This window comes from Aedes albopictus, chromosome 2 (genome assembly GCF_035046485.1).
Source record: "Aedes albopictus strain Foshan chromosome 2, AalbF5, whole genome shotgun sequence".
NCBI classification, from domain to species: Eukaryota; Metazoa; Arthropoda; class Insecta; order Diptera; family Culicidae; genus Aedes; species Aedes albopictus.
Window position 1 is genome coordinate 463,238,916 of NC_085137.1, and position 10,820 is coordinate 463,249,735.

The following is a 10,820-nucleotide window of genomic DNA, read 5'->3' on the forward strand; positions in this document are numbered from 1 at the left end:
ATCGAAAACAGCCTTGCTTCTTACTCACGAAGCAGGCGGGTGCGAATAAACTCACACACTGTTTACGCTCGGAATCGTGAGTAAACCTTGTGTTGGCTTTACACTCACGAATTGCTTCATGATGAGAGTAATTCCATCACTGTCGGTGGTTGCGAACAGAGCGAAAATCGCAATTTAAAGACCGGTCCAGAAAGTATGGACGCAGTAAGAAAATACTGGCATTTTAACACTATTGATGACTAGTTCTTTTTGAAAGCTACATCCTGTTAGTCAACCTATTTTCTCAGAATTTGTATGACGTTTTTTGTAGTTCCAACAGTGTATTTCAAAATACATGAACTTTCAACGGAACATCATTGAAAAAATGTGCACAAACGATGTACAGAAATTGAAAGCTCACTTAGGAAAAGAACAAAATATGGTGGGAGTAAGTTAGAAAATTATTCAACCAGCAATTAGCAACCACGATGGGAATAACACGTTAAAGCAAGGCAAAAATTGGGTAAAAAATACAGATCCTGCTATCCCTCGTTTGGATAAACAAATAATGAAGGTGTTTGAGCACAACAAAAAACCTTCTAACTAACACAGAGCGGGGTTTGACCAAAAAAGTTACCATTTCGAATTCCAATGTTCATCGTGGCAACGAACGTTTGAATTTTCGATCCTATAGTAAGCAGAAACAGACATAACGGATCCCGAAACAAGAACCATCGATCAGGCCCAGACAACTAAAGACTAGGTGCGTCCATACTTTCTGGGGCAGTCTTTAGTGTTAAAATTAAAAATGGCAACCAAATCCAAGATGGCTGCCAAAAATTTTTCAACTTCAAATGAAAGGTCTATACTTTCTCTTCATAGAAAAGTGAAGTTTTGTATATGTTACAACATTAAATTTTGCGATGTTATGCGATAATTAGGTGCAATTTGATGAAAAATCATTTTTGTCACCTTGCCAGCCCCTTGCCAAGCGAGGGATCCATCAATTTAACCCAACCAAAGTGGCTTTAATCCCTTTTTATCATATTCTAGCGAATAAGCAAGAAAAAATTGAAATCCCAGACTTTATGTAAATGGCGGCCTGGTTTCAGCGAGAATTACTCAATGTGAACTGATTCCGTTTCAGTAATTTAAGTGATAGAAGATATGAATGCATGAACGTGTAAAAGTAAATGTTCCGCAGCGGCTGTTTTGAAGAAAAGCTTAAACTTCTGTACGAAATTGAGCGCTTCTGCAATCAGATCTACCAGCAGCTCCAGGAATACCAGCATCTGATGGATATCAAGATTTCGCTGAACAAGCTGTTGTCGTTCTTTAACATCACCCCCAGAAGCCAGACCATCATATTCCAGACGTCCTCGAGTAGCATCAGTGCGGCCCGATCTGGAGCACTGCATAATACACCGCAGCTTGCCACCGCCAAACGCAAGCGGTGAGTCGCTGGCCTCTCGTTAAATAGATGTCGTCCCATCCTTACTATTTCTTCCCACCTTCAAGTAGGATCAATTGTGTTTCTTTTCGTTTCAGAGAGCGAGCCTAGGCTTGTTAGCAAGAACACAGTGTAAGTGCCTGTGCCCCATCCCTGAAGCAAAAAGGCCCATGGAGTGATAACATTTCTTAGACCAAGCCCACTCGTGGGCTTCATACTACACACGCAACAGCACGTCGTTAACGATTTTTAATTTCGTTATCCACCCATTTTCGCACCGGTCGTTCGTTTCCATGTGAGTAAAATAATGATCGCTCGCCTTTGCGCACCGGTGGTCTCTATTCTATCCGTACCATCGGTTTTTGCACTTCTGTAAATCATCGCAATATTTTGTGTATTGGTGTTATTGCAAATCTTATTCAGTATAATAATCTGTGCTCATGATTTGAAAGAAGGGGTTTTGGATAAGACTGAAAACAGTTAGTAAAAATTGAACTCAATTAAATAATTCCCTTGGAGATTTTTACCAGTTTTGGTGCGTTCAAAGATATTATTTTCTCAATAATGTATGATTGTATTCAATCTCGGAATTCAAGCAATATTTTTTTAATTTATGTGTTTGTTGCTTACTGTATGACTTGTAGGTTGAATTTTTATCTAAAATAATATTCATCTCTTCGATATCCATGTTGCCTTTCTCGCAAGAAATTTATCTGAATTTGAGATTTTGAGCACCTTTTTAATAATTAGGTTTATTGAATAATTACATCCCTTGCATTTCCAACACATTTATAACGTAGTTGTCTCCTTTACAACTTCGCGTAGGTCAAGATTTTTGAATCCTGGTCATAGTAGAAGCTATCTTCTAACAGTCTGCGATAAGTTTGCGCAACCTTTTTTCATTAACGTGTATTTTAACTTCAGCTTATTCTATACTCAGTCACAACCTTTTAGTTACAAAGCATCAATCGGAAATCTTAATATACATAGACTGTGTATTTGTCAAAGTACATAATGAGCCCACTCTCCTTTTTGGCACTTCATACAACAATTGATGTATTTTAACATCCAACACCTTGCTTTTTCTATAACGAGGAACCTACAATATGGCAGTCCTGCACACCGCCTATTTTTATTGATGAAACTTGGCAGCTCGACTACATTTTTTTTAGATTATTATCGATATGATTAAAGTTTGTTTTTACAAAAAAAAAAAATACTGAATTGTTTCTATGATATCTGAATTGAGTTAGGTACAGTCAAAGCATCTTTGAAACATCGTAACTACTCTTATCTAATCTTATACATACGCAGCCAATACGGAATCACCCTGGAAAGCAATCGTGTTACTTTTCTTGTCAATATTGATGCTTGCAGCATATCATAGATATAACACATGCATCGAAACGGCCAGGTCTACTGCGGTGTATTTACGCGCAAAGATGATTCTTCGAAATACTTGGAGTACAGAATATTTTCTTTCGACATGGTACTTTTCGAATTTACAGGGGAGGAAGCCAGATAACATGTTGATAAATATGTTTTAAATATATGAAAATGTGGAAAAAAAGCTGTGAATAAATGTGTAATATTGGAAAGATCTCCCCAATTGTTGGGTTGTTTTTATAGATCTAATGTCGAACCTCCTATTCTGTATGATTGGTGTTATTCGCATGGGGTCTTCGCAGAATTTTTCTTTTCTGCTTTGCCTTATTGTTTCTACAAGGGTGAAGTTACCTATTTCGCACACTTTCTTTCTAATGTCTCGTTTATTTAATTTATATTCCCCCCCCCCCCTGACGACCACCATTTTCAAAACCAGTCATCAAACCAAAACTCCTTTGCCTTTTTCGAAATATTCACGACAAAACGAAAGGCGAGGCACAGCTCTTTAAAAGCGAAAGTGGAGAAAGAAAACCTTGTGGTCACTTATTACCGTCAAATGGTATCTTTCCGGGTTCGAAAATACGCACATCTTCTCACCGGAATTTGCGACGGATGACGATAATTTTGGAACTTGTCGGAACGAACTTCGCGAGTTATTTATTTGGACATTTTTCTAAATGTGCGAAACCAAACTTTACTTGCTGCGTAGCAACCCCGGCTCAAACATGTACGTGTTAAAATAGCAAAACTCACTGAATCACTATACATTTCTACAAATATAAGTTTCGAAACGATCGGCCGAATCAAAAACTAAAGATGTGATTATGAACAATCGTAACTATTTTTATAAGAAAATCAATACATTTTCGTTATGCATGATCCCAAAATTGGCGAAGAAGGGAAAACTTTATTCATAACATACTTAAGCAAAGCTTGTCAATTGAAACCTATTATTTTTCTGCGTTTGTATTGTCACTCTATCACAATTGTATACCAGACAATTTATTGTGTTATTCGTGTAACGATCTATGATATTGTTTGGTTGAAAATTTCAAAGCAAGTAAAAATAAAAATTTTAAATATTTGATGCAAACTAAAATAAATTCCTACCTATACAAAACAAGAAAATCATTCTCTAGAAACTTATACCTGGCAACAAATCCATACTCATGTGCTTTCGTCTCCTCTTTACGCTACCCAGAGAGTTAAACGCGATAGAGCGCACGAGCCTACGGATAGAGACCGTACTTTGCGTGTCTCTATATTCTAAGCCCTGCTACGAACCGTACGTAAACTTTTCGCTTTCGAGCCCTACTTAGCAGCGACCGGTGCGGTTCGCTTCTTTGTTCGGGGCTCTACTTAACGTTAAAACGCTTGATTGAGCCCATGAGTGGGCTTGGTCTAAGCAACGTCACTCCCAATGTTGGTGTTTAATCATACTAAAACACTTACAATCACTCCAACACATCACTCCCATTCACTTATACAATCTGAACTTGTCGCATCACTCGCTTATAGTGATTCCCAAATCAACCCATTCCAAATATTCAGTCGCTGAGGTGAGTCGCTGACCTCTTGTAAAGTAGGTGTCATATCATCACATCCTCTCCTACCCTCGTAACGGAGAAGATGGACGTGGCCGGCAGTGGAATTTTTCATGTCTTATTTACTTCAACCTCTGATCGGATAGCTGTTCCTTTCCATAACAGCATTCCATAAGCAGTTAAAATAGGAGTATTAAAGATTAAACATGATAACTTTCAGTATGCAATCTACGAATTACTCCCTTACCACGCAACGCAATTTTCCTCTTACGCTCCCACTCTTATTTGATTGAATACAAACTTTTCCATTCGGTAATACCATGGTTTGAGCATGCTTCTTGGTTGGACCAGGATCTTTCCTCGTAAGAGAAAACTATAAATGACGATGTATTTTTTAATCAATTAGTGACATTTTCTGGCTCTTTGTAGCATATTTATTTTCCCCATGCTTCAATGGGTTCGTTACACTATTATAGGAATCCCCTGAACATACCTCCTCTTCCCCATGAAGTAATCCTCGCAGAATTCCTAGGAATATTAGTTGGAGAAATCCAGTATCAAGAAAAAGCACAAGGGATATCCTTAGAAGGAATCGCTAAAGAAATCTCTGGAGGAATCTTCCAGGAAATTCCAGGAAGAATTCTAGAAGGAATCCCGGAAACAATTCTTGAAAGAATCTCAGGAGAAATCTTTAAAACAAACCTGGGAGAAATCCCAGGAAGATGTCCTGAAGGAATTCCGAAAGGAACCCAACAAGAAAGCCCAGTAGAAGAATACCCTGAACGAGTTACTAAAAACTTTGCGAATAACCCCGGCAAGAATTTAAAAAGATTAAGTATTTGAGATATAACCCTGAGAATCCCGGGAGATATCTGTGAAAGAAACCTCAGGAGTAATCCCTGAAGGAGCGCTGAAATTATCCCGAAAGCAATCCCTGAAGAAATCTCAGAAGAAATCTTCAAAGTTATCCATGGAAAAATCTCTGAAAGGATCCCTGATGATATAATTGAAAGAATCTCGGGAGGAACCTCGATAAAATACTGGAATAAATTCCTGAAGGACATCTTTGTTGAATCAATGAAATAATCACGGGGGATATTTCTAAAGGAACTTGGGAAAGGATCCAGGAGGAATCACAATAGGAATCCATTAATAAATTAAGGGAGCAATAGCTGAAGGAAGGAGGGGGTGGAAGCTCAGGTAAAATATTATCTCCTGGGCGCCCATTAAAACACCATCCCCGGCGAAGACTGGCGCTTGAGCCTAGCTATTTAGCACTGTAGTTGGAGGAAATGCCAATGCAGAACCCGTAGCTTCCGGGAAGCCAAGCCCAGCTCCCTGGGTTTGTGGGTTGGTGTCAGGCCCTGCGAGCCAGCCGTAAAAAAGACTAGCACCGGAAAATCAACAAGAGAAGAATGCGAACCGATACCAATGGCGACGACCACAGCGACGAAAAGGGACTTGCGATTGGAAGCTCGGTACGTGGAACTGCAGATCTCTCAACTTCATCGGGAGCACCCGCATACTCGCCTATATACTGAAGGACCGCGGGTTCGGAATCGTAGCGCTGCAGGAGGTGTGGTGGACAGGATCTATGGTGCGAACGTTTAAAGGTAATCATACCACCTACCAGAGTTGCGGCAACACACGTGAGCTGGGAACAGCTTTTATAGTGATGGGCGACATGCAGAGGCGCGTGATCGGTTGGTGGCCGATCGACGAAAGAATGTGCAGGTTGAGGATCAAAGGCCGATTCTTCAACATCAGCATAATAAACGTGCACAGCCCTCACTCCGGAAGCACTGATGATGACAAGGACGCATTTTACGCGCAGCTCGAACGCGATTACGACCGCTGCCCAAACCACGACGTCAAGATCATCATAGGGGATCTAAACGCTCAGGTAGGCCAGGAGGAGGAATTCAGACCGACGATTGGAAAGTTCAGCGCCCACCAGCTGACGAACGAAACTGGCCTACGCCTCATCGATTTCGCCGCCTCCAAGAACATGGCCATTCGTAGCACCTTCTTCCAGCACAGCCTCCCGTATCGTTACACCTGGAGATCACAACAAACAGAATCGCAAATCGACCACGTTCCGATTGATGGACGGCACTTCTCCGGCATTATCGACGTCAGGACGTATCGTGGCGCTAATATCGACTCTGATCACTACCTGGTGATGGTTAAACTGCGCCCAAAACTCTCCGTTATTAACAATGTACAGTAATGGCGGCCGCCCCGGTACGATCTAGAGCGACTGAAGCAACCGGATGTCGCCACCGCATACGCGCAGAATCTCGAGGCAGCGCAGCGTTGCCGGATGAGGGTGTGCTCGATGTGGCCCCTTTAGAGGACTGCTGGAGTACAGTCAAAGCAGCCATCAACAACGCAACCGAGAGCACTATCGGGTACGCGGAACGGAGTCGACGAAACGATTGATTCGACGAGGAGTGCAGAGTGATTCTGGAGGAGAAGGATGCAGCGCGGGCGGTAATGCTGCAGCATGGAACCCGACAGAATGTGGAGCGATACAGACAGAAGCGAAAGCAGCAGACCCGTCTATTCCGGGAGAAAAAGCGCCGCCTGGAAGAAGCGGAGTGTGAGGAAATGGAACTGCTGTGCCGTTCACAAAAAACACTTAAGTTCTACCAGAAGCTGAACGCATCCCGCAAAGGCTACGTGCCGCAAGCCGAAATCTGCAGGGATAAGGACGGGAGCCTCCTGACGGACAAAAGTGAGGTGATCGAAAGGTGGAAGCAACACTTCGACGAGCACCTGAATGACGAAGAGAATGAAGGCACGGAGGACCAAGGCAGCGGAGGAAATGACTATGTTGGTGCAGCAGAGGACGGGAACGAAATAACTCCCACGCTGAGGGAAGTTGAGGATGCCATCCACCAGCTCAAAAACAACAAAGCGGCTGGTAAGGACGGTATCGCAGCAGAACTCATCAAGATGGTCCCGGAAAAATTGGCCACCCGTCTGCACCAGTTAGTAGTCAAGATCTGGGAAACCGGACAGCTACCGGAGGAGTGGAAGGAAGGGATAATCTGTCCCATCCACAAGAAAGGCGACAAGTTAATGTGTGAGAACTTTCGAGCGATCACCATTTTGAATGCCGCCTACAAAGTGCTATCCCAGATCATCTTCCGTCGTTTTTCACCTAAAATAAATGAGTTCGTGGGAAGTTACCAAGCCGGTTTCTTCGACGGCCGGTCGACAACGGACCAGATCTTCACCGTACGGCAAATCCTCCAGAAATGCCGCGAATACCAGGTCCCAACGCACCACCTGTTCATCGACTACAAAGCGGCTTACGATAGTATCGACCGCACAGAGCTATGGAAAATCATGGACGAGAACAGCTTTCCCGGGAAGCTTACCAGACTGATAAGAGCAACGATGGACGGTGTGCAGAACAGCGTAAGGATTTCGAGTGAACTATCCAGTTCATTCGAATCTCGACGGGGACTACGACAAGGTGATGGACTTTCCTGCCTATTATTCAACATTGCCCTGGAAGGTGTTATGCGACGAGCCGGGCTCAACAGCCGGGGTACGATCTTCACGAAATCCGGCCAATTTGTCTGTTTTGCGGATGACATGGATATTATTGCTAGAACATTTGGAACGGTGGCAGAACTGTACACCCACCTGAAACGCGAAGCAGCAAAAGTCGGACTGGTAGTGAATGCGGCTAAGACAAAGTACATGCTGGTAGGTGGGACTGAGCGAGACAGGACAAGCCTTGGCAGCAATGTTACGATAGACGGGGATACTTTCGAGGTGGTAGAAGAATTCGTCTACCTCGGTTCCTTGCTAACGGCTGACAATAACATGAGTCGTGAAATACGAAGGCGCATCATCAGTGGAAGTCGTGCCTACTATGAGCTCCAGAAGAAACTGCGGTCAAAAAAGATTAACCCCCGCACCAAATGTACCATGTACAAGACGTTAATAACACCGGTGGTTCTTTACGGACACGAGACATGGACGATGCTCGAGGAAGACCTGCAAGCACTCGGAGTTTTCGAACGACGAGTGCTAAGGACGATCTTCGGCGGCGTGCAGGAGAACGGTGTGTGGCGGAGAAGGATGAATCACAAGCTCGCTGCACTTTACGGCGAACCCAACATCCAGAAAGTGGCCAAAGCCGGAAGGATACGATGGGCAGGGCATGGTGCAAGAATGCCGGACAACAACCCTGCAAAGTTGGTGTTTGCGAACAATTCGGTTGGTACAAGAAGGCGTGGAGCGCAGAGAGCACGATGGGTGGACCAGGTGGAGCGTGATCTGGCGAGTGTTGGGCGTGACCGACGTTGGAGAGCTGCAGCTGCAAATCGAGTACATGAGTGACCCGATTTTGTCAGCCTCTTTTCGGAACACATTTTTTACTCTCTTTAAAGACTGAAACAGTTTTTCATACTTTTTAGCCCTCTATGTTCTGCATCTCAGCAATAGTTTGATGATAAAAATTAATAAATTGCATAAAATGTGACCGTATGGTAATGGGAGCAAAAAGTTGTTTGCAAAATGGGGCTGACAAAATAACTAAATAAATGAAAAATGAGCTGAAGGAAGGCCATTAAAAATCCCGGGAGAATTCAATGAAGCAATATCGAAAAGAATTCCACAAGAAATTCTTGAAATCTCTAAAGAAAACTTGCAAGAACTCGGCAAGAAATCCCAGGATAATTTCCTGAAGGAAGTCCTGAAGAAATATCAAAAGAAATCCCAGGATAATATCCAGGAAGAATCCGAATAATCCGTGAAGAATTCCTGGAAGGAATACCGTAAAAAATCCCTGATGGCCAAGAAATATCCCTAAAGGAACCTTGAAAAAAAAAAACACGAAGGAATTCCAGCGGAATTCCTAAACGAATGCCTGGAGGATTCAATGAAGGAATTTCGGAACCAATTGCTAACGAAATTCCATACAGAATTCTTTGATGAATCCTTGACAGAAACTTGGAGAAATCCCCTATGATTCTTGGGAGAAATTTCTAATCCTGGAAAGAATGCCGGTTAAAATCGCTAAAGGAATCAATACATAAATCCCTGGATAATTCTCTGAAGAAATTCAGTGATGATTGATGGATCCCTGATGAAATCTTTAACCCAGGAGAAATTTCCAAAGATACCCCGGGAGAAATCTCCGAGGGAATCAATTGAAAAGTCAATGATGGAAACCCGGAAGAAATCTTTGAAAAACCACTGAAAATACCTTGGGATAAATTCCCGAATGAAGAAAACCATAAAGGAATCTCAGGAGAAAGCAATGAAGGAATATTAGAAGGAGTCTCTAGAGAAATCTCTAATTGAATCCTTGGAAGATTTCTTGAACTAATTCCGATTGGGAGGATTCCCTGAAAACCGATGAAAATAACTAACGAAATTCTGGTAGGTATTATTGAAGGAATTCGGGGATAAAACACAGGAAGAATTCTGGACGAAACTTTAATGCAGACACGCAAATAATCAGTGACAAAAACCGGGAAAATCCTCAAAGGAATCCCGGGAACAATCAATGAAGAAACCTGTGAAAGTCCAATGCAAGAATTCTGGGGAAAATGAATGAAGGAATCTCAGAAGGAATTCAAGAGGAAATTCCTGAAGGAATCCCAGAAAGAATCCTCAAAAGTTCCTTGTATTAATCGCGAAAGAAATCTCTAAAGCAAACGTGGTAGAAATCAATTAAGCAATCCCGGAAGGAAAAACCGGGAGGAATCAATAGAGAAATCCCGAGGGAAACCCTAGGAATAATTTTGGACGAATCTCTTATGCAGTCTTGTGAATGCTTCGTGCAAGAATCCCGAAGGTATTCTGGAAGAAATCTCGTATAGGATGCCGGAAAAAATATTTGAAGGAATTTCGGGAGGAATTACCAACGGAATTCTAGAAAAATTCTGAAAACATCCATGAAAAGTCTAGTACCTAATAACGGAATTCCGGAAAGAATCCCTAAAGAAATCCAGTGAAAGTCGTTTAAGTAAGCCCTGAAAAATTCCGGAGAGGAATCTCTGAAGAAATCCCCGATGGAATCACTTTTGAAGAAATCCCGTGATAAATCAATCAAGGAATCCCGAGAGAAATGCCTGAAGAAATCCATGAAGTAGTTCGGGAGGATTCTTTGAGAGAGTCCCGAGCGGTATTTCTGGAGGAATCCTTAGAATAATACTTGAAGGAATTGCATGAGGAATCTGGTGTGGAATACCGGGAGGAATCTGGGAGAAACTCTAGAAGGATTCTTTGAAGGCATCACAAGATAAAACATGATCCTAAGAGAAATCCATATGGGGAGATATAGCTGAATATTTTCATAGTTTAATCCCTGCGGGATACTTGCATGCCTTGCTGAATTGTAACTAGGTTTGTTACCCCAGGTAAGATGTTGGAGCAATATAACCCAATCAGGCACCCTAGACGTGCACTACGCCAGCGTAGTGTGGCTATCCCAA